At 39.9% G+C, this 22,096-nt stretch overlaps 1 protein-coding gene across 4 annotated transcripts in view; it reads right to left on the reverse strand.

Annotated features, from left to right (window-relative positions):
- The window catches only part of LOC149919044 (uncharacterized), a 149,785-nt gene that overhangs the window by 3,795 nt on the left and 123,894 nt on the right, over positions 1-22,096 (reverse strand). For 3 of the 4 annotated variants that reach the window (XR_016464355.1, XR_016464356.1, XR_016464359.1), the window contains one exon: positions 19,707-20,368. The exons of the other annotated variant lie outside the window; for it this stretch is intronic. The gene's annotated coding sequence lies outside the window, so the exon portion shown is untranslated. Of the gene's footprint in view, positions 1-19,706; positions 20,369-22,096 lie in introns of those variants that run through there. 4 annotated transcript variants of the gene reach the window in all.

Below are 22,096 nucleotides of genomic sequence, written 5' to 3' on the forward strand. Positions count from 1 at the left end.
GCGCTCTCTATGGGGACTGTTAAAAGATTTGTTATTGGTTTTATCCGCCCGTATGCAAAGCCGGTGATCCTTGTGGATCTCTTCCAACTGAGGATGTTCTGTGATTATTTGCATCTTCGTCTTTTCGTTAGCAGAGTGCTTACTCTGCTTGGGGAAATACTGAGTTGTTTGGTTGGGGCTGCCAAGTCTAGCAGCCCAAGAGAGGTGAGGCTGCCACAGCTGTGTGTCTCCAGCCAACAGCCTGGCTGAGTGTGCATCTCCAGCAGCACACCTGTGCACGCACACAATCTACAGGTATATGCACATGCAGATGTGCACATGCATTGTGAGGCTGACCTCACAAATCAACAGCCACAGTGATGCTATGTGAATGCAGACAGCACACATGGCCTGCTCCTGCTCTCTAAGCTTGTTTAACTTGGAGAAGAGAAGCTCCAGGGAGACCCCACTGCAGCATTCCAGTACTTGGATGGAGCTTACAAACTGGAGGGAGACCAGCTTTTTACATGGTCTGGTAGTGATAGGACACGAAGGAATGGCTCTAAACTAAGCGAGAGAAAAATTGGGCTAGATGTTAGGAAGAAATTCGTTACCCAAAGGGTGGTGAGGCACAGGCACTGCTACCCACAGAAGCTCTGGATGCCCCATCCCTGGAGGTGCTCAAGGCCAGGTTGGATGGGGCCCTGGGCAGCCTGAACTAGTGGGGGGCAGCCCTGCCCATGGCACAGGGTTGGAACTGAGTGGTTTTTAATGTCCCATCCAACCCAAACCATTCTATGATTCTATGATAATTCTATCATTCTGTTCTTTGGCAGTTCAGGGTAGAGGTCCATTAGCTTCAAATCACTGCATATGTACCAAGCTGATCTCTCTGATGGCAGGGCTGTGGCACACAGTATGCAGGTAACTGAATTTACAGTGTCTGAGGTCTCACTGCCCTGCACCATTTGCTCATGTCATGCACACACAGTCTTGGACAGCAATCAGATGGTAGAAGCCTCAGTATGCAGAAATGCTGATTTTTTTTTTTTTTTCCCTAAGTGTCAACAATCCTATAGCCAAAGGCCTACAATGCAGTTGCTCCTGAAGAAACATCTGCAGTTTTTGGCCAGTACAATGTGTACCAGCTGAGGAACAGCCTGGGCAGCCAGCCTGAAGAGCCTTGCTTTGTGCAGCTCATTGCAGCAGTGACTGGAGCCACTGGTCTAATATGGAACACAACACCTCATGGAGGCTTCAAGGATAGGTCTGCACTGTGCTCACGCACTCTGAGCTGTCATTTCCAAACAAGAGCTTGAGAAAGAGCAGGTAGCTCACTGTGGCTAGAGGCTGTCAGCTCCCACACAGATCTGTGGTAGTGGCAGATGGGGAAAAGTGGAAAAAGATGTGTGACTCAAAGACAGATTTGACAAACATCTGCTGACAGTCTCTCCTAGTGGGGAGAGAATACCTTGCTAGCTGGTTTGCTGCAAATATACAGGAGGGTGCTCTAAGCTAACCTGCGGTACCTGAGCAGCCCTTTACTTCTATCTTCTATGCCATCCAATACAAGTTTTCATGCCGTATTTCAAACGAGAGGGGTGCTTATGTGCTTTTCCAGAAGAAAGCAGCCAGAATGTTTTGCCTGCATGAAAAACAATATATTTTTAACTAACCTCTTGGAAGTGAGTGAATCATTTCAGACTGAATTTTTCCATAAATAATGCAGCCTAAAGCAGACTTTAGATGTGAAAAAATGTCCAACTGAAGAAATCGGAAAAATTCTATTCAACCAGGACCTGTAAATTGGAAAAGCTGGGGAAAACTTTAGTAATAACTGATAGCTTAAAGCAGTTTTATAATAGTCATTTTACTGGAAAACTGAATAATTCAGCAAAGATTGTTGTTATTCTCATCTTTTTCTTCAGTGCTAATTTTTACCTTTCTTCTAACTTATCTGCAGGAGAGATCCACAGCAGTACTTGGGATAAATTATTTTATTATACTTTTACATCTCCCTTCAGAAGCTAATATAAAAAATAAAATAATCTCTTAATATGAACTTGCTTTTCTAGAACATTTTTATCAAACATGGGAGAGTTAGCAAGATTTTTCTGAATTGTGGTAATTAGAAGTGAGTGTTATCAAGCACTTTGAATTCAGCATTTTTGACAGGTTTCTTTGACTTAGCTCAGATGTTTACTCTTCACCTGTAAGTTTAATTGTCAGCAAGTCCTGTGCTTATTTTTTCTTCATTGTTTGTTTTAGTTATGAAAAAGGAAACTTTTGGAAGTTTCCTTTTTGTCGTGGAAAATGACATTAGCAGTTATAATTTGCCTCCCTTCCTTTTCTTCTCTGTTCTCAAGTAATCATATTATAGAGCAGGATAAATGCAAACTATACTGTCAACTTCTTTTTTAAGGTAGTAGGTGATGGAAAAAATACTTGGAAAATATTGCATATTGTTTCTATTGTAACATCTCTCCCATGGGGAATGTTTTTTTCTGCTCAAAAAGCACCAAAATAGTGATAAGTGAGGAATTTTGGAGGTGTGTGTGGTGCACATACATAAATCCCACAGTCAGTCCTGGAGTGAGCATCCCCCTGCTTTCCTGCCACCATAGGCAAGGGCAGCTGCCTTCCTTTCATCCTTAAACCAGAACTTGGATCAGAAAAACAAAGCCAGCTTGTTATTAACTCCAGAGCTGAGGCAGCAGGTCTGAAAGCAAGAGGGAGTATTTTACCCAGTTCTGTACATTTATTCAGTAAATTCGGACCAGGATTTGGACTGCTTCCTGTTCATCTTCCCTTTCTGCTCTTATTCCTACACTCTGGTAGGTAGGTGACTGGATACACAGGCTCTCTCATCTCCCCATGCCTGTTGCCATACTGCAGTCAGTCATGGAAAAAGTATGACTGGGCATCACATCAAGGGTAAAACCAGCTCATGACATCAGAGGTGTGATCACAAGAACAAGATCCCCATTCAGGGTGAAAAACAGGGGCAAAGTGTTCCATACAGAGCCCAGCTGAGAACTATTTAAAACAATAAAACCAACAAAGATTAATGCTACAGATGTCAGTAGTGAAAAGACTGCATTCTCCTTCCTCTCAGAATGATCTTTGATGGTAAATGAAGTATTCCTGCTAGCACCAGTCGAACTAACTTGTGTCATACATCAGTGCTGTAGTATGCCTCGCTCAGAAAATTTGGGAAATAATACAGACATCTGCATTATTTAAGGCAAAAATGGAAACCAAGAAACACGTAACAAAGTGGTTCAGTACAGCAACAGAAAGTTAAACAGCAACCAGACTGGATGAGAGCATACAATCATTCTGCTCACTGTTTTGACTTTATGATTCTCAATATTTTCCTCTGGAAATGTGGGATCAGTGTATCTTTGCCCACCTCAGCATGAAAGCATCACTACAGGTGCGGATGGAAGGCATTCATCTTTCTGTAACTGCAGCTTCCCTGCAGACAGTCTAGCATCTCCATGCTGAACGGAGAACCAACAAGTGTGGCAAAAGTTATGTTCAAGGAAATTTGTTTTGAACTGGTCTGATTGAACTTTTATACATCAGCTTCCCTGAAGATAATTATGCCCTTTTGGCTGTAATATTTTCCCCTCTTTAAACTCAGATTCTTTCCTCTCTTTGGGCAGGCCAAGAAATGTCATTTTCCATTGGAACCACTGAATTAATTGATCTCATGACTGTTAATTCACACTTTCTTCAGTCAACCTGGAAAAGGTTGTTTCCTAGGAGTTGTAGAGGCTCTCAGGGCTTGTTTTGGAGACTTGTGTTTGTGCACATCTTGATTATTGACACCATGCCATCTTCCAGATCTCTACAGAGGTAGTCACCCTCCAAGTTAGTAATGCAGTTGCACACTATGGCTGGAGTTTGTCAGGAAGAATAGCTGACTAAGGTACCCTGGCCGCTGCTGATCAGCTGTGTTTATCTAGACTGAATTAATAAATATGACCGAGTCAAGATGGTGAGTCTGCTGTCTGTGGCTGCTGGCCAGGAGCTCCTTGGTAAAGAAAGCAGCTCAGTGACACAGGAAGGCAAAAGGCGAATGTTTGCTGTTGGTATACAACTGCTGAAACAACTTACGCAGATCACATTGGGCTGAACAGTCAACAAGGTTGATCTATGACCTAGGAAAAGGCTTGTATTCTCTCTAGAATACCTGAAAAACAGAGGGATTTTTCTTCCTGTTTTCATCGAACTGCAGTTTGGAGGGAAAAAAAAGGTGCAAAAGCAGACTGATGGGGAAAATATTGTCTTTATATAGTGGATGTCATGATGGATAATTTTAAACATTAGCAAATGCTATCTCTCTCTGTCTCTCTTTCTCTACCCCTCTTTTTCTCTCACTTCACAACATTCACACTTAATGAGTTTGTGTATGTTTCTTTATGGACAGACAAACATAAGCACATGTTGTTATAATCTCCATTATCTGCAGGATGCTGTTTCTCTTGCCACGTATCACAGTGTGGTACCAAATGACAGGCTTATTGTAAGGGGGACAGCAGCACACAGATAGTGCTGTCTGCTAGTGCCCTTGGCTGCAGCTTTGGATGACAGATGAAGAAAAGAGACAACTGACATATCTAACAAGTTGTCAGCTTGAATCTCTCATTGCTTCCTTGAAGTTTCTTGGATGTGTATTGTGCACCTGAGTGCAGACTAACTCAAGGTGTTCTCTCTGCATCTTAGCTTACCCAGGCAGTTCACAATCTTCTGGTGGATGAGGGAAAGGCTGTTGATGTAGTCTACTTAGACGTGAGCAAAGCCTTTGACACTCTCTCCCACAGTATTCTCCTGCAAAAGCTGGCAGCTCGCATCTTGGACAGGTATATTCTTGGCTGAATAAGCATGCTTAAAAGCATAGGCAAGGAGAAATAGTAATAATTTTTGAAAACTCTTCATACTGTCACAGATCTTCAGGCAGCATCATGTTGATTCAGTCTCATGAGGACTACAGACATATATAACATTTTAAAAACAGCATATAGAGTCTAAATAGAATTTCTTCATATTTATAGCACCATGCATTATTTTGTAAATCTGTCATTCTCTCACTCCACACAGATATTAGATGTAATTAGATTTTTTAATAAACAAGTCTTTACTTAAGGACACAAAATCCACTTGTCTTCTGTCCCTTTATCCAGCTGTTAAGCCTTGAAAAATGCCTTTTACAGACGGATAGGAAGTTCTAGACACTACAACTGTGATCCTTGTGGGTACTCTTCCTATGGCAAAGGACAGGAATGAAGTTACAGACACAGAGTTTTAGGCTGTTGAAAGTAAAGATTTCCACAGTAGTTGCCTCCCAAAGAAAGAAGAGTGGGGGGAATAAAAAGAGGTAGTAGATTTTCAGAAGGAGAGTTGTTTCCAGTTCATGATGTATTTCATGCACTCTAACTATAAGTGGAATGGGAAGAATTAACTTAATCCAAACCAAGTTGCGGCCCTGAAAAAGAAGATTGTAAGTGAGCTTTTAAAAGCTATTGAACATAGGAAAGCCAATAGATATGGGAGAACACATGCTTCAGGATGGCTGGGAAAGGACAGTTTGCTGCTGGCCAGTTCTAGCTAACAGAAAAGTTTATTATCATGAATTGGAGACTGCAGGTTACAATAGCTTGTAAATTTGCCCAAATTTGTATTGTGGATGCCACAAGTGCAGCCAAGAATCTAATGGCTGACAAACAGGATTAAGCCAGAGATAGTGATCTGGTGAGATACAGCAGAGCATGAAAAGGTCTTGCAAAAAAGCTTGCAGATGTCTGGTTCAGATGTGCTGATGGGAACTTGATCTGTGGAAAACAAAATTATAAATAGTACCTCTCTTACATTGTACACAAGGAGTGATTTGTAGCTATTCCTCGGGGATAATTTGAAAACAAAAGTAATTCCTTTGGTAGTCAGTTTATGCAATTCATGGCATATGTTTTTTACACAGTCCACTGCACACTTGGGCTTAAAGTGGACTGAGTGGCATTTTTTTAGATCAGTGGGATATTTTGTTTCATCTTATGAAATGTATGCTCCTTGTGGTCACAGAGTGAATGTTTTTCAGTTATCTGATACTGCAAAGGGAAGGTGAAAGGGTTATGCTGTGCGAAGGGAAGCCTTGCCTCTAGTTGATAGAAAAAAAAGAGCAAATTGACTTGGGGTCAGTATGGCATTAGATGTGGTGCACTCATGTGTATCTCAGATATTTTTAGAGATCACACCTGATGTTGACTCCCATGTCGAATATATCTCTGGGAACATGCAAAAACTGAACCCTCATGACTCTCGTTAAGACCTACAGGTTGCATATCAAACACCAAGACAGAGGAGAAGTGAATGGTCTCTCCTAGGACTTCTGTCACTTCTTCCCTGAAATACTCATGCATATAGATCTTCGTCCAGAGGCAGCTTACCACTGACCAGAAGTTACCTCCTTCCAGTGATGGAAACCTGTCCAGATCTCCTCCCATTCACAAGTACCCACTTGAGCCCTTCCTGTCCCAGCTGTGGAAAAACACCCGCTTCTTGGCCAAGAACACCCAGCTCACTTGGACGGTCCAAAAAGAACCAACTCCAAGGCTGGCTACGACTGTGAGGAATGGACCGTAAACAGTACAATACTGATGTGATTGGCCAGCAACCAAATTACTCAGAGTTCTCTAACAGGCTGCTGTGGGATACACCTATACTTCCACTTGGATTATTGTCAAAATATGAGGTATTCTTGCCTACCCTGGGTCTCAGTACAAAGTGCATCCTAGGTGATTGATTTCTGAGAAATGTAATATTGGATCTGTGATAATGCGCTATGGGCAACACACAAAAATATTTATGTTTCCCATTAGAGTCCAAATCTGTGAAATAAATATTTGCTCTCTTGTATGTCTGCGGGATCCTGCCATAGAGAACACTATGTGCTATAATATGTTTCAGAGCCACTCATGGCAGGACTTGAACAGACCTTTAACTGCTTGTTTGGTATGGCATTTCTATTTAGAATTGCTTCCTCTGCTCTACTTACTTGAAAAATGCTTTGTAATGTATTTCTGTTGACATATGATGGATTATATAAACTACAAACTATACATTGAATAAATTATAGTGTATTTTAAAAGTTGTAATACTATTGTACTGAAACTTTCTCAAACACGTCAGAGTTGATATCAGGTCAGAGTAGTTAAAATTCAAGCAATAATTAACTGCAGTGATGGAGAGAAGACAGGTCAGAATACAGACAGGAATGCAGCTCGTTGATCAACTGTGTATATATTTAGAAAGTTTTACCCCAGCAAGAAAATATGTTGTTAGTGTTTTTTTGTTAGATATGTAATCTGTGTTGCTTGTCATTAAGAAACATCTCTCGGACTTTCATTGTGAACTATTAATATTCATTAAAATATATTATATTATTGTAACTAAAAGATATTATATGATGTACAAGAGTCCAGATTGTCCATATTATGTATTACCAGCATACACTCTCCAATAGCATTTTAAAAGTTAGAGACTGAGTGTTCTTGTTGAGAATGTATTCTCACCATATATTTTACTGTCATGCAGCTTAGGTTGTTGAGTGTGAAAATTTGCTAGGGAAAGTGATCAGGAAGCAATTCAGACCATGGGAAATGTATGGCAAGGAAGACCCCAGAGCTAGGAAATATTGGACTCAGCTTGAGTTTTCTGTGTGCATCCTCACTTGAAAGTGCCAACATCTTGAGCCTACAGATGGTATATGTTTTCTGTCTTAGAAAGACAGCTATCTATTTCTTTCTACAAGATGTGTTATCATTTACCTTAACAAAAGGTTTCTACCTTAAATAAGCACTTCCTCACATTTACTTAGATTGCTGACATAAAACTGGAGCTTCACGTTATTGTTTATTTATAGTTTATGATTTACCATTCATAACAATAGGTGATGCTAGTGATCATTTATTGAGGGTGAACATTAAATGAAGATTGGCTGCTCAGTTAATATTGCATCATTTTAATCTATATTGTTTTTATGTTAATATATTGGATTGTTCTTGAATTCAGTCTATGTATCTTTTTTTGTGAAATAATTTTGAAATATTAGTGCAACTAAATATGATTAGTTGACAGTGAAATTCGGGAAGACAGTTCTTCATGCCACAAATATTTTAAATATGGCATTCTTTAGATTTGGCATATTTCTCTGAGACTTTGATGTAATACAAAAAGATGCAGGAGGAAATGAAACATACAGTGACAACAGTAGATCAAATATATGGAAAGAAAAACATGTAGTTGTCTTCCTACTTAGTGGTCAGCTGAGAGTTTTTTACCTGCAGGTAACAGCTACAATGCCATATCTTATCTGTTATTTATTGATCTAATTTGGGTACACTGTTGTTTTGTGTCCCTGAGGCATTGTCTTGGATCAGCTTACTGAGAAATCAAAAGATAGACTTTCTCCATTGTCATGAGGAAAGTAAAATTTAAGGGTAAAAAAATAAGAGATGCATTTTCTAAGCTTGCATACTGCAGTAGGGTAGTTCTTGTATTGAGTATTTCATAAGGACTGGGCCAGCACAGCTGCTTCAGCTGGTTTGTTGGCAGCTGTCTCAGGGATTTTGAAGATTTTAGATTTCTTTAGAGAGAAAGCTGCAAAGTTTGCTTCCTCACATATTTCAGACAGTCAGATGCCCTCTGCTTTGTGTATCAGTTCTTCTTTTTTTTTTTTTTTTTTTTTTATGGTGTCTTGAGCTTGCTGCTTGCTGTCTACTGAGGGTAGGGGAAGGAGGAAAAACAAAGTTATATTTCACCACGGATAACAAAATGTCTTGCATTGGCTCTGCTTGTGGTGCTTTTTCTTTCTCCACATTTGAGATTTTGAAGATGTTTGAGTATCTCATGGGTGTTACCTCTTCATTAGAGATAGTTGGAGTGTTGCTTCAGTCTCAGTGGCAGTTACTGTGATTGGGAAATAATACTCAGAGGTGTTTCTGGAAAGTTTATTTGATCAAATCAGGTTTTGTGCAATATATTATTTCTCAAAGTTTATACCATGTCTTACTATGTGCATGCATACATGTATGCACAAATAGTTTTAATATTTGAAGTAAATTGCAAATTCTTTATGTAAGCACGGTATTTCTTCAGAAAAATGTCATATTCCAAATCTCTTCACCATTTGAAATAGGTTATTCCTTGTGGTTTATAATTTACTGGATTACTGAACTACTGACTAAACTGTGGAAATGCACGAGAAGAGAAATTGCCCATCTTCCTCAGCATGAATTTCTGACTTAGTTGGTACAAGCAATGAAAATAGCCATTTACATATTTTCCAAATGAAAATCAGATCAGAAAAGCATGGAAATTCTTGCAGCTGCTACTGGGAAATGACGAAACCACAGCAAGACCTGACCTTGACTTGTGTGATCTGTGTTCTCAGCTGAGCTACATTCATATTTTCCATGTTTTCAATACGTGAAAGATACATGCTGTGAGTGAGAGCTTCTGCCCTGGCACAACCCCTCTTCACACCCTGGCAGGAAAGGGCTGGTAATGGATCTGGCTGCCGTGGATGCACTTTTCTTTGTGGGCAGAGCCAGGGAGAAGAATTTTCCCTGCCTTCTGGCTACCCATCAGGTCTCACTTCCAGCTGTCTTCATTCAGATGTGGGAAGGAAGGAGACACCCTGCTGCTCATGTTGGCATGGAAAAAAATGTGACCAGGTCTTCTAAAGCCTGATGTTCTGAGATATTAACAGGAGCATAACTACTAGGTTATGCAGTCTCTCTGCTCAGCACTCTCCGGATCTTAGAGGAACACTGCCTCCAGTCAGGGATCCCAGGCCAGAAGGATATGGAGCAAGTACCTTGGAGGTTTCCACACGGTCCTAAGCAACCTGATCTGACCACACAGCTGGCCCTGCAAGAATCAAGAGGCTGGACTGAAGACCTCCTTAGCTCCCACTCAGCCTGAATGACTCCAACTCAGTCCTCTATCACAAACAAGCATATGATAAATAGGAATTGTTCGTTCAAAGTGACTGCATGTTCTAATGACTATTTGACTTTCAAAATTATCAATCTTTCCATCTATTTATCAGATTGGAAAACAAAAATCCATAAACAGTGAGTTATGTAGTATCTTTGAATATTTTTTCTCTCTGCAGAAGGAATTACCAAAGTTTACCATTGGAGGGAGATAGCGATGAAGTTTTTGCTCTCTGCTGAAATATAACCGACTGCTCAGAGAGGAAACATGGGATAAACAAATACTTCTAGGCCAAGTGGTAGCAATATGGGGCTAGCAGAAATAGGACCAAAGAAAGAAGAATGTGAGATTTGATTTCATTATTTTGTCTGTAAGAAGTGAAAACATAGTTTCTTACCTCATGGATAAATATTAAACTACTTGAATATTACATATTCTGGGACAGCCTATGGCAAGAGCAGTGTCTTACAGGGCACTCCCTCCCTTTCTGGCCTAATGAACTTGCAGCTATTCATAGCAGTTTATTATTCAGATCATCAGATAGGATATTCGGATCTTAGAGTACTCTCTCACCTGGTTTTTATGGTATTTACCTCTAAATAGGCCTTTCAGAAGAGGATGGAACTGAGCCTAATCCTCTCATGTTCTAGATAAGAGCTTTTCCTGTGGTTCGGTAGGAAGAGGAGAATGGAGCTGAATATGATCTGAAGTAAAAAGATGGAAGTGCTTCTGTTATTGGAGAGACTTAATTAGTAGAGTTACTCCAAAACCACTTCCCAGATCAGATGAGAGGAGCGGAATTGTATTAGATTGAAATACATTGTTTTAAGGTTTAGGAATCTGTCTGAGGGAAGATGGAAGTGCTTGCAGGGTCTGAAAGCAGACAAGCCAAGGAATTTAAATTTGGAATTTAGGCATCTTCAGAGCAATTTGGCTTGTGTTTTATACTTAAAATCAGCCATGAACCGAATGTAAATATCACATAGTCTGATACTGAATGCTCTTGTTGTAAGATGTCAGGAATCAGCTGAGATATGCTCACAAGCCAGATTTGCATGCTTAATGCTTTGCAACTGTGAAACAAAATTAGATGTTAGTCTCACTCTCCAGATAGCATCTTTGTAGCATATTAGGTCAGGACACTAATGACCAATGATATGTTTGAGCTCAGGAGGATGTTGCTTGCTGAACCAAAGTCCTAGACCTCAGCAAATACTAATGTAAGTGTTTAGCTTAACTCCACCAGTTTCTCGAATTAGGCAAGTTCCATTTCTAGTGCATACTTTAAACATTAGTAGAACAGAGTTAAACCATAATACATTTTGGTTCAAATTTATCCAAAAAGGATTTTTAATTCAGGGTCCATAGCCCTCTGATTCTCTGATAATTTGAGCCAGTCTACACCAAAAAAAGAAAGCATTTCAAAGTGGGAAGGTTTTCCATTCCAGCTCTTCTCTCTCCATTTGACCTGTATGCATCCAGCACAGCCTGGGTGTTCATTTTTCTAACAGACACTGATAGGTAGGAAGTCAGGCCACTGTCCTCCTACTCTTATAACACAGGCTTTTCTAGCAATGAGAGAATGCTGCCAAATAAATTGCCAGGTTTCTCAGACAGTAATAGCTTACTTAGTGCAAGTTCAACAAGTGTCTCCTTTAAATGGAGCCTGCATGGATCAGTGCAGTATTCCAGCACGTTAATGCACTGAAACACGGACTAGCAGTAATAAGCAAAAGCATGAGGTAGTACAAAGTGGGAAGGCTGGCAAGAATGTCACACTGCTCTGCAGATTTTTCCCGAGGCAAGCAGTCCTTTAGATGAAAGGTCCCTAAACAGACATCACTTCATTTTACCTGTAATACTATTAACCTATTTTGTTATTTATGTGTGTGTGTGAAGATATGTATATGTACATATATATATGTATACACACGATAAAAATATATATACATATACACACATAGAAAAAGGTAGTGGTGATGGCAGTGGGTATCCAATGAAAGGCAAATTGCAGATCAACATTTGGGTTACATTCTGGACTGACAGAAACTGTGTTTGGTTGAACAGACTTTCCGATGGATGGGGTTTGACTGCAAAATAAATACTGTCACATGGCAAGAGGAGATAAAAGAATATGTGTGAGCATATGGACTGGGCAGATGTACTTGTTGTAGGAGCACTGTTTCTCTGGGCAAGGCAAACATCATCTTGGTTCCTTCCAAATTTTAGCCAGCACAGTTTTGTCCCTTGAGGTCTCTGTAGGCAGCATAACTGAGGAAATGCAGTTTATTGCTTTCTTTTCTCTCAGATGCTTTGAGACACTCGCTGATCTGGATCTGGGTAAGTGATAAAACCTGACTGTCCCCCGTGTTCAATTCAGTTGTTTGATGCTTTGTGCACAGAGGATCTGTTTCTGTACCACTGACTTCTCATACACAGGGGAAGGAGATTAGGAAAGGAGGGCTGGAAAGTGACATACTACAATTCCTACAACTTTTCTCTGTAAAAATGAGTGTGCTGTGAGATACTGTTGTACATAGTTTTGATGTAATGGAAAATAATGAAGTATATGCAGCTAGACACAGAGAGAGCTTATTTGCTTTTGTCTATCCTCTGCTGTTTAAAGCTTCACTCTGCCGATTCCTTGTCTCTGTTCCTTTCTGTTCTTTGGAAGATCAAGGGTCTCCGTGGTACTGAAGCATTGCAGTGCACAGTGCATTATGGCTGCCATGCCAGTCACACTGAACTTGGACAATGTGACTGATGGATAAACACATCACCAAGCACCTTCAAAGTTAGAAACTACCAGGCTGTAAGATTAGCTGCTCATCCTAGCTTTCATAAATCTTCAGAGCAGAAAGCACAAAACCACCTTAAATCTTTCTATCACTGACAGTCAGGCAGTTTCACCTCTACACGTGTGTGAAAGATCTGATAAAATCAATGAAGAGGCCAAATGCCCTTACATTACTCAAAGATGGCTGTTGAACAGTAGTTCCTTTTGTGGCTAAACATAAAGGTTGAAAGATCCAAAGTCATCCAAAACACTGTAACTGTGCTGCTGTAAGATCTATTCTTTTTGTAGTATTTTAAAGTGGGAGGCAATATTTAAAGTCTACCTTTCCTAATCTGATTTATTTCCTTGCATTCAACTGCAGAGAGCCAAAGATTAACACAAATGTACTTAAAAGTAGGTTTGTTTGCCTTCACACAAGCACATAGATGATTTGATTTTCCCTAAATCCAGGTACCTTACAGTTGCCTCTGTAATGACTAAATCAACAGGAGATGCCTGGATTTCCAGTTCTCATGAAATTTAATCTATTTCTTTAGGTGCTTAAGTAAGAATTTAGGACTCAGGCATATGATCTAATTATATGGTTTAGCAAGTTGACACTCATCTTGAGATGTGTGATTAACAGTCCTTTCATTTAACACAGCTCAGATTGGCCTGAGAACTCACAAGTATTTTTATCACAGACAGAAACGACAGAGGTCCCATTGACTTGAATAGAGTAACTTCACTACCCATTCAAGATCATAGAATCATAGAATGGCTTGGAGTGGAAGAGACCTCAAAGATCATCAGGTTCCAACCTTTCTGCCACAGGCAGGGTTGCCAACCACAAAATCAAGTACCAGATCAGGTTGCCCAGGGCCTCATGTGGCCTGGTCCTAAACACTTCTGGGGCTGGGGCATCCACAAGCTCTGGGCAACCTGTTCCAGCACCTCACCACCTCTCTGTGAAAAACTTCCCCCAACACCTAATATAAATTTTCCCTCCTCTAGTTTAAACCATTTCCCCCTTGTCTTACCACTCTCTACTCATGTAAAAAGTTGTTTTCCCCCATTTATAATCTTCCTTTAAATACTGGAAGGCTATAATGAGGTCTCTCCACAGCTTTCTCTTCTCCAGATTGAACAAGCCTAGCTCCTTAAGCCTGTCTTTATAGAAGAGGTGCTCCAGTCCTCTGATCATCTTCATGGCCTTTCTTTGGATCCTTTACAAAAGCTCAACATCTTTTCTGTGTTGGAGGTCCCAGACTTGGATGCAATACTGCAGATGGGGGCTCACAAGGGCAGAGTAGAGAGGGACAATCTCCTCCTTCTCCCTGCTGGCCATCCCTCGTCTGATGCAGCTTGGGATACTATTGGCCTTCCAGGCTGCAAGAGCACACTGCTGGCTCATTTAAGTTTTTTATCTCCCAGGACACCTAAGTCCTTCTCAGCAGGGTTACTCTCAAGGAGTTTTTCTCCCAGTCTATATACATATATACATATCTGGGACAACCTTGCACTTCTTTTTGTTGAACCTCATTACATCCACATGGGCCAGCTTTCAAGTTTATCAAGGTCCCTCTGGATGGCATCCTTTCTTTCTGCTGTATCAACTGCATCACTTAGCTAGGTGTCATTGGCAAAATCAGTCCCATCAGCTATATCACTGATAACAAAGTTAAAGAGTACTGGTCCCAAGACAGACCCCTGGGGGACACTGTTATCAGCCTCACTTAGACACAGAGCTCTTGACCACAATCCTCTGGCTGCAACCTTCCAACCAGTTCCTTATTCACTGAATAGTCCATCCTTCAAATCCATATCTCTGCAATTTTGAGATAAGGATGTGGTGGGGAACCACATCAAGGGCCTTGCAGAAGGCCAGATAGATGACATCACTCACCTTTCCTTTGTCCACCAATGCCATCACTCCATCATAGAAGGCTACTAGATTGGTCATGCACAATCTTCCCATGATGAAGCTGTGCTGGCTGTCTCAGATCACCTGTTTGTCCCTCATGTGTCTTAATATGTCTTCCAAGACTATGTAATCCATGATCTTCTCAGGGAAAGAGGTGAGGCTAGTCTTTAGGTCCCCTGGTCCTCCTTCCTCCCTTTCTTATAAATGGGAGTGATGTTTCCCTTTATCCAGTCACAGAGGACTTCGCCTTTTCAACAGCTTTTCAAGATGTTTTGCTTCATGCTGCATGTATGTTGACATGCATATACAGAATTTATTTGGGGTTTCTCATCTCCTCTCTTGAAAAAGGTATTTGTAAAGGCCTATAGATGCACATTTTTTCCAGTGGCAGCTGTGTGTCATTGTTTTATGTTTTTTGGTTTTCAGTATTCCACATCAAAATATCATGTACTGGAATTAAAGTGTTAATGCTCCAATTCCAGGTACCTATCCCTATACATTACGGAAGTCATGGGATCTGACCCTTTCGGATGGGGCAGTCTCTTACTGCCTGGCAGTGGATGCTGGAGGGTGCTTTCCTAGCCGTTCCAAGCTTCGGTCTCAGGAACTCTCTCTCTCCTATCTTATTTGATTTATTTGTCTCAATTTCAATTAGATTGTATTACATTGTGTTATCTTGCATTCCGATATCATAGTTAGTAAAATAAGTTTTCCTCCATAGATTGTTGCCGCTGTTTTTTTCCTCCCTTCCTCCCTTCCCATTTTGCGGGCTAGGGGGGGTGGGGGAGCAGGGGACTACTGCCCCCTGTCACGGGCATAGATTGATCTAGTTAACTACGTGACAGATTTTAACAACAAGAAAGTATGTGCCCCAGACTCTTCCTCCTCCACTGCTGGAACTTACCGCCCTCTGTGACCTCCTGGCCAGGCTCCTCATGTGACTACTCATAATTTCAGTCAAAATAAGCTGCTGTAACAGTGGCCCATTCTTTAAATTCTTAAAGTTGAGTCGTCTCATTTTGGTGGATGGTTAGAGGCCACAGAGAAGAGGTGACAAGCGCATGGGAATGAGATGCCAATTCAGAAACTTTTTCCGCTGGTGCAGCTACAGCCTGAGAAAGTGTCTGCAGCCTATGTGCAATTATTAACTGAGCTTCTTGTTGTCAAGAAGTGTTATATTCTGGGAACGAGCTGTCTAAAACAGAAAACTGTTTACAAGACCATAGGAATTCCTACAGGCATAATGAATGAACAGGATGACAAATACACTAATATTAGTCCTTTTAGATTTTTTAAAATTTGGTAAAAGAAATGGAAGGGAACAGAAATAGGAAAGGTTGGTGTAGGACAAAAGGTGGCTACTGGAAAAACATACATGTTTATCTTTAGGTATTTTTATTTTTGTGTAGCTTCATTTACACTTACACAAAATCAGCATCAATCCTATTTGTCTTGGTTTCTAGTGACCATTATTTTAGACTCACTGTGTACATTGTTGGAACATAGAAAGAGAACTCAATGCAGACAGTTTTCCCCCGCTGATGATTAATTTCACTTCTGATTCCTTCCTGGATGACTTATTGTGACTAGCTTCAATGAAAATTTAGTTCATACCTACAGTAGTCAAGAGATTGGGCTTTTTTTGTTTGTTTCATGTGCTGTTTCTTCCTCCACTTCCCCTTAGCCTGTGAGGCAGACTTCTTGGAATTCTAGCCTAGTGAAATTCATTACATCAATAAATCCCAGTATTAGCAAGTAAACAATGCTAATCATGGATTTGCAACAAAGCAGGAAGCAGAAAGTCAACATGCTACTTTGCACACCACAACCTGATGAGAATAAGACAGAAATAAACATGAAGAGTGTCTTTTCCTATGAAAAATCTTTTCTAAGAAGGAAGGAAGGCCCAAAAAACCTGGTTCTGTTTTATGTGTATATGTTATTACATATGAGTATATTACATATTTGTACATACAATTATATATGCAACCTTTCCATCCATTGAAGCTAGAGACAGTACGAGGCTAGGAACTGGGTTCCTCTCTCAGTGGTAAGTTATGCTCATTAGAGCTCAGATAAGGCACAGAGACCTAAAAGTTCATCCAGAAGAAGGGCAATGTTTATAACAGAAGCTGATAATGAAATTGGCAGTTCTGGCACCAAGAATGGAGAAAACAAAACTTGAAATGGAGCAGTCTGTGTTATTGCCTGGATTATCAAGAGTGGTTGACATTACACAGTGGAGTTTACAGATCAAAACACCAAGGCAGTTTTTATTGCTTTTCAGGCTGAGTCATAATTATGTATGGTACACTTTCCAGTAAGAATTTATCTTTCATCCTCACAGACAGTTTACACATAGATTACCACTCATCAAAGAATTTGGGGTTTCTGTGAACAAAGATAACTGAAATGCACTGTACCAAAATAATTTGCAGTCTTTGTTCAGTGGGGAAAACAATGACTGACTGCTGAAGCAGTTACTCTTGATAAAGGAGAAGAAGCAGATCAAAATGAATATTGAAAGTAATTTCTGAGTCAAAGACTATAATCTCATTCCTGAAAATGATGTAAAAAATATGATCTACTTCATTCTCATTCACCAACAGAAGCAGAACTAACAGCAACATTTCCCAGCAGTCAAAACTAAGCAGAATCTGGCGCAAGGTACTGGCCATTTTTGCTGAAGTAGTGCAATTTTCTGAAGTCCAGTTGCCACAGGGGAACAAATATGTAGCTGAGCCACTGTGGCTGAAGAGTGCCTTTGTGTCAGTGGATGGTCCAATGCTTCTGGTGGGAAAAAAATTTGGCACTGATTCTTTTGAGTGTTGCACATTTTTGTTTTTAGAAGAGGTCATAGTCTTGGTTTCTTTGTTATTTATATATATATTTTTATATTTGACATGCATTTATTAACTTTTCTTTATCTAGTGAGAGGCTGAAGTTGAAGGACTTCAGCCTCAATGAGACTTGAGCTCAATGGAAAGTTGCTGGGCAGTGATAGGATCCTCCATAACTTGCTCTGTAGAAGGAGGCAACCCAGAGAGATTAGCTTTTCTCAATTAAAACTAACAATTGCACAAAACAACAGCTGTTGGATTGGAGATAGGTGGGGGGTACATCCCTCACTATTCCCAGTGAAGTCTTTTCCAGGCCTATTTTGCTCCATTTTGTCTAATCCTCTTTCCTCACCATGGGTCCCTCGGCAGCATGTTTCAGAAGTGCTCCACCTGCTCTGCTGTGTTGCTTTTATCTGTTTTAGTCTGAACTCTACACTACTAGTGGAAAATTTGGGTGAACACCTTCTCCCTCACTTTTTCCACTGCCTTTTGATTGTATAAACCTAAGCCATGCCCTCTCTCCTCTCCCAGCTGAGCCATCTCAGCCTTCAGCCTCACATCGCCCTGCAGATACCCCCAGTGATCCCTTAGGGTTTTAATGCAAGAAACTCTACAGTGTAAAGCAGACTTTCTGGAGGAAAAGCTTATGCCATAATAACAGCCTGGAGACCAGCAGATACCTGAGGCTGCTATAATAATGAGCTGGCTCAACACTACCATGAAAAAATGACACATAGCCTGCCACAGTAGCACATAAATGCACACCTTGTTGCCGACTGAACGTTTTGAGGTATTTTGTTTTGGAGAAATTCAGATCTGGTGGTGAAATCAAGCAGCTGAAGTCCATGATTCTCCATGGTATTACTACATTTCCTCTTTTTCAGGAAAAACTGGGTGCTCTGAACATCCAGCTGAAAACAGCCTCCTCCACACAGCTAAGTAAACTGTTATTGTCAGGAATGTGGGCACTCTCCATTTTATGCCAGGCTGTGTGCACGCTCCCTGCTAAAGCATTTCCTTTAGCAAAACAAATAAGCACAACGACAAATACTATGACAATCGGTTGATTGAGAGACTGAAATGCTGCTTTGCCATCACGCAGTGGATCTTCCACATGAAAAACACTGTGCCTGGAAAAATGTTTTTCCCACATCTTAAGTCAGAACCATATTTTCCTCATGATCCAGACCTGACATGCATTGCTTCTTAAATCTCAAACAAAGAAGTTATTATAGTAACTTAGTATGTTTAGATGTTTAAACCTGCTCTTATTCTCTCTTGCTTGACATGAATTGAGAGTCCTATTGATTTTTCCTGGTAGAAGCATAGTCTCCCTGAAGAAAGAAGCAAAGCACAGACTCTGAAGATACTCCTAATACTTCACAGAAGAAGAGCATCTCAAACAGAGCTGAATGTCTTGGAAGAGATTTCAAGACAAAAGTCATTGCCACATGGTTTGTGCCACTCACTTTGAATTCACAGTCAGTGTGTCACAAAGCACAGGGATATTTTTGCTCTATAAAAAGTAATGTGCATAGGAATGGTACATTCTCCTAGTTTGAGAACATTCACAAGCAAAAGTACAGTTTCCTTTTTTTCCCTTTCAACAAGCATCAGTGGTCACTTGGTCTCCTGTTTAAAAAATACAGCACATTCCTTATTCACAGCCACCTTGACTGCTAGCCATTGTGTTTCCTATATGTCAGAAGAGCTGAGATCATTAATACCACCAGTAATGATGTCTGCAGAAGCTCCTCTTTTGTGCCAAATCACAGTACTGGTCTGGATGAACTATGGAAAGGATCTACAAATCATTGAAACTCCTCAATCCTTCATTGTCATTCTTTGTCTTCTTCCTGATGAAAGAAGATATAACCCTGCTAAGGGTTTATTGAGGAAGAGCACATACAAGCACAATTTTGCAAATAATCATTGAAGAGGAGAACAAGGACCTGGAAGAAGAGAGAAAAAAGGGGAAAACAAAATAGAAATTGGAGAGAAGTGAGAGAAAATGGTAGATCTGAAAACATAAAGCCGGTGGAACAGAATTTTCTTCAAATTACAACACATTTTTGTTGCCTTCAACTGAAAGTCCACCATATCAAATACTGCTGAAGTAAAAGGACTTGATAAGGCCTTAATGTGTTTTAAGTGTTGGAAACTGATTTTGCCATCGATATGTGTACCAATAAATTTGTTTTTGTTTGCATTTTACTGACCTTTATCCATAGGAAACAACAACAGAAAAACAACCCACAGAGAACAGGGACAAAACCATCAATTTATAGATAGTCCAAAAAAACACCTAGCTCATTCTCTTATGCAGCACAGGAGTTATGTATTTTAATATGAGTAATGATGTGACCGGCTTTGAAAAGCAGCATTGAAGGCTGATATTTAACTCTTCTCCCAGGAGTGTCTGAAAGGAGCAATTCAGATCCCAGAACTAGAGAAGAGACTGAATCCCAGGGGATTGTCTCCCAGCAGCCTTCATGGATGTGCTCAGCTGGAATCTGTGGGCATGATGCTTCAGATGATCCCTGGTCTCCTGAAAAGAGCTGCTGCATCCTTGCAAGGTAAAAATAGTATCAAAAACAAAGGATTAATTATTCTTTCATTTGCTGGTGCAAGAAATCCGTGTTGCAGACAGCAGTCTTCTACAACACAGAGTATGCAATGGGAGACTTGCTGTTTCAATTATTCCTGATTTCTGTCCTCCAGCTTGAAGAAGAATGAGTAAATTTAGGAATAACTGACAAGATTTCTGCTACTCTGAGGTTCTGCAAGGAGTCTGCCTGGCAGAGTGAAACATTCTTGCTGCCAGTGCCCATCTGGCTTGAGGAGGGTCTGCAAAAAGGACAGGACAAGATCGAATGAAAACTCATTTGAAGCAGATGGTAATATTGATTTATTTACATTTCTCTTGCTTTCATTAGCATGTTTCTTCTTCATTTGCATTTCAGTTAGCACATCAGCTGTGGCATCCAGAAGGAAATACAGTGATGCTCCAAGATACTGGCACAACACCAAATCTGGTGCATGGAGTTCGCACTATGCTTCTGTAACACGTACTGAGAAAAAGTGGCCAACAAATGGTGTTTTTTTCTGAACACAGCATTCTCACTTCGTTTAACAATACTCAGCAGACAAAGGAGCTGTGATCTCTCTGGGAACCATAGTGCTTACACAGATTCAGTTGCAAGATTTCTCTTAACATCTGAACATATGGTTTGCTTGAAATTTCCTTACACATCTCCTGTAGAATAAAACCTACAATAGCAATAATCAAATATTTTTACAGGCTTTCCATAGATTTGAAATTATTCTTTTGTTAATTCTGCAATGCATTAACTTCTGATATGGATGTGATTTTTTAAAAGGGGATATAAAATATATCATTTGATGCTATGAGTGTTTCAAGATCTCATTGGCCAAAATCTCACAAATTTTACCTGACAGAATGTACAGCTTTGCTTCTGTGGATGTGGCCACATGTCTTTAGTTCAGGGCTCAAATTACCACTCAAGATCTAATTCATAAATAATTTTTATTTTTTTTTTATAGATGTATATATTGTTAAGTATGTTTGTCAGTTTTTAAAACTTCAAAGTGCATGAAAAATAAAATTTACTCACTCTGTTCTGTATTTGCCAATAGCAACTGCCTGTTTACTGGAGAGCTAACAGCAAAATACAAGTGACGATGGAATGAGATAGGTAATAATGAACAACCACAATATAAAAATCACAGTACTGCCCAGGTGTCAGTCAATGTACAATGAGTAATCTGACATCCAGGCACTAAGTTCTCTGTATGGTTCTTTGTCATTTCCTGATACAATCATAGAAGTTCACAGAGAACCGTATTCCAACAAATTAGCCTTATGCTCTTCCCATTAATTTCAAAATTATTTGAATGCAAGCAAAATTTATCTGAAATTTCTGTAATAAAAGAAGAAATGTAACAAGCCAAGGAAGTTTCTAGGATATTTACTTTACTTCAACAGTTACATTTTGAATTCAAGAGGTTGGATTTTTTTTAGTATGAAGCAAATCTCCATGTTTGTATCATGCGTTTCTGTAAGATATCTATGAAAGTGGGAGAGTTTTCTGGCTTCACAGAAAGCTATTAATCCCAGTGGAAGTGGCTCACAGTCTGCCAGGGATTGATGGTGATAAACAGGACTGTATTTAATAGTAAAACTCTGTTACTTCCCAAAGTTCAGTCAAAATGTTCTCTTGACAGGAATTGTTCTTCAGACAATGGGAAACTGTGCTGATGTAACCAGTACAAAAACACATTGCCCTCTTTCTGGTAATCATCACATGCTTTGGTTTCTTAACTTGGAAATGAACAAGCCTTGAGGAATTTGAGGTCTTATACATCTCCCATATTGTTTTGTGTCCTTGTTTTAAATTTGCAAATACTTTAAAATGTGTGGAGTAAAATTCCACTCTGGTAAAGAATGAATAGAAAAATTCTTTTTTCTTCCTTTTTTTTTTTTTTTTTTTTTTTTAATAGACTTAAAAAGTTCTCTAGCTCAAATGAAATAATTAGAGGCAAAGAGTTGCTACT

This window comes from Phasianus colchicus, chromosome 2, assembly GCF_987193195.1.
Source record: "Phasianus colchicus chromosome 2, bPhaCol1.hap1.1, whole genome shotgun sequence".
In the NCBI taxonomy this organism is placed as follows: Eukaryota; Metazoa; Chordata; class Aves; order Galliformes; family Phasianidae; genus Phasianus; species Phasianus colchicus.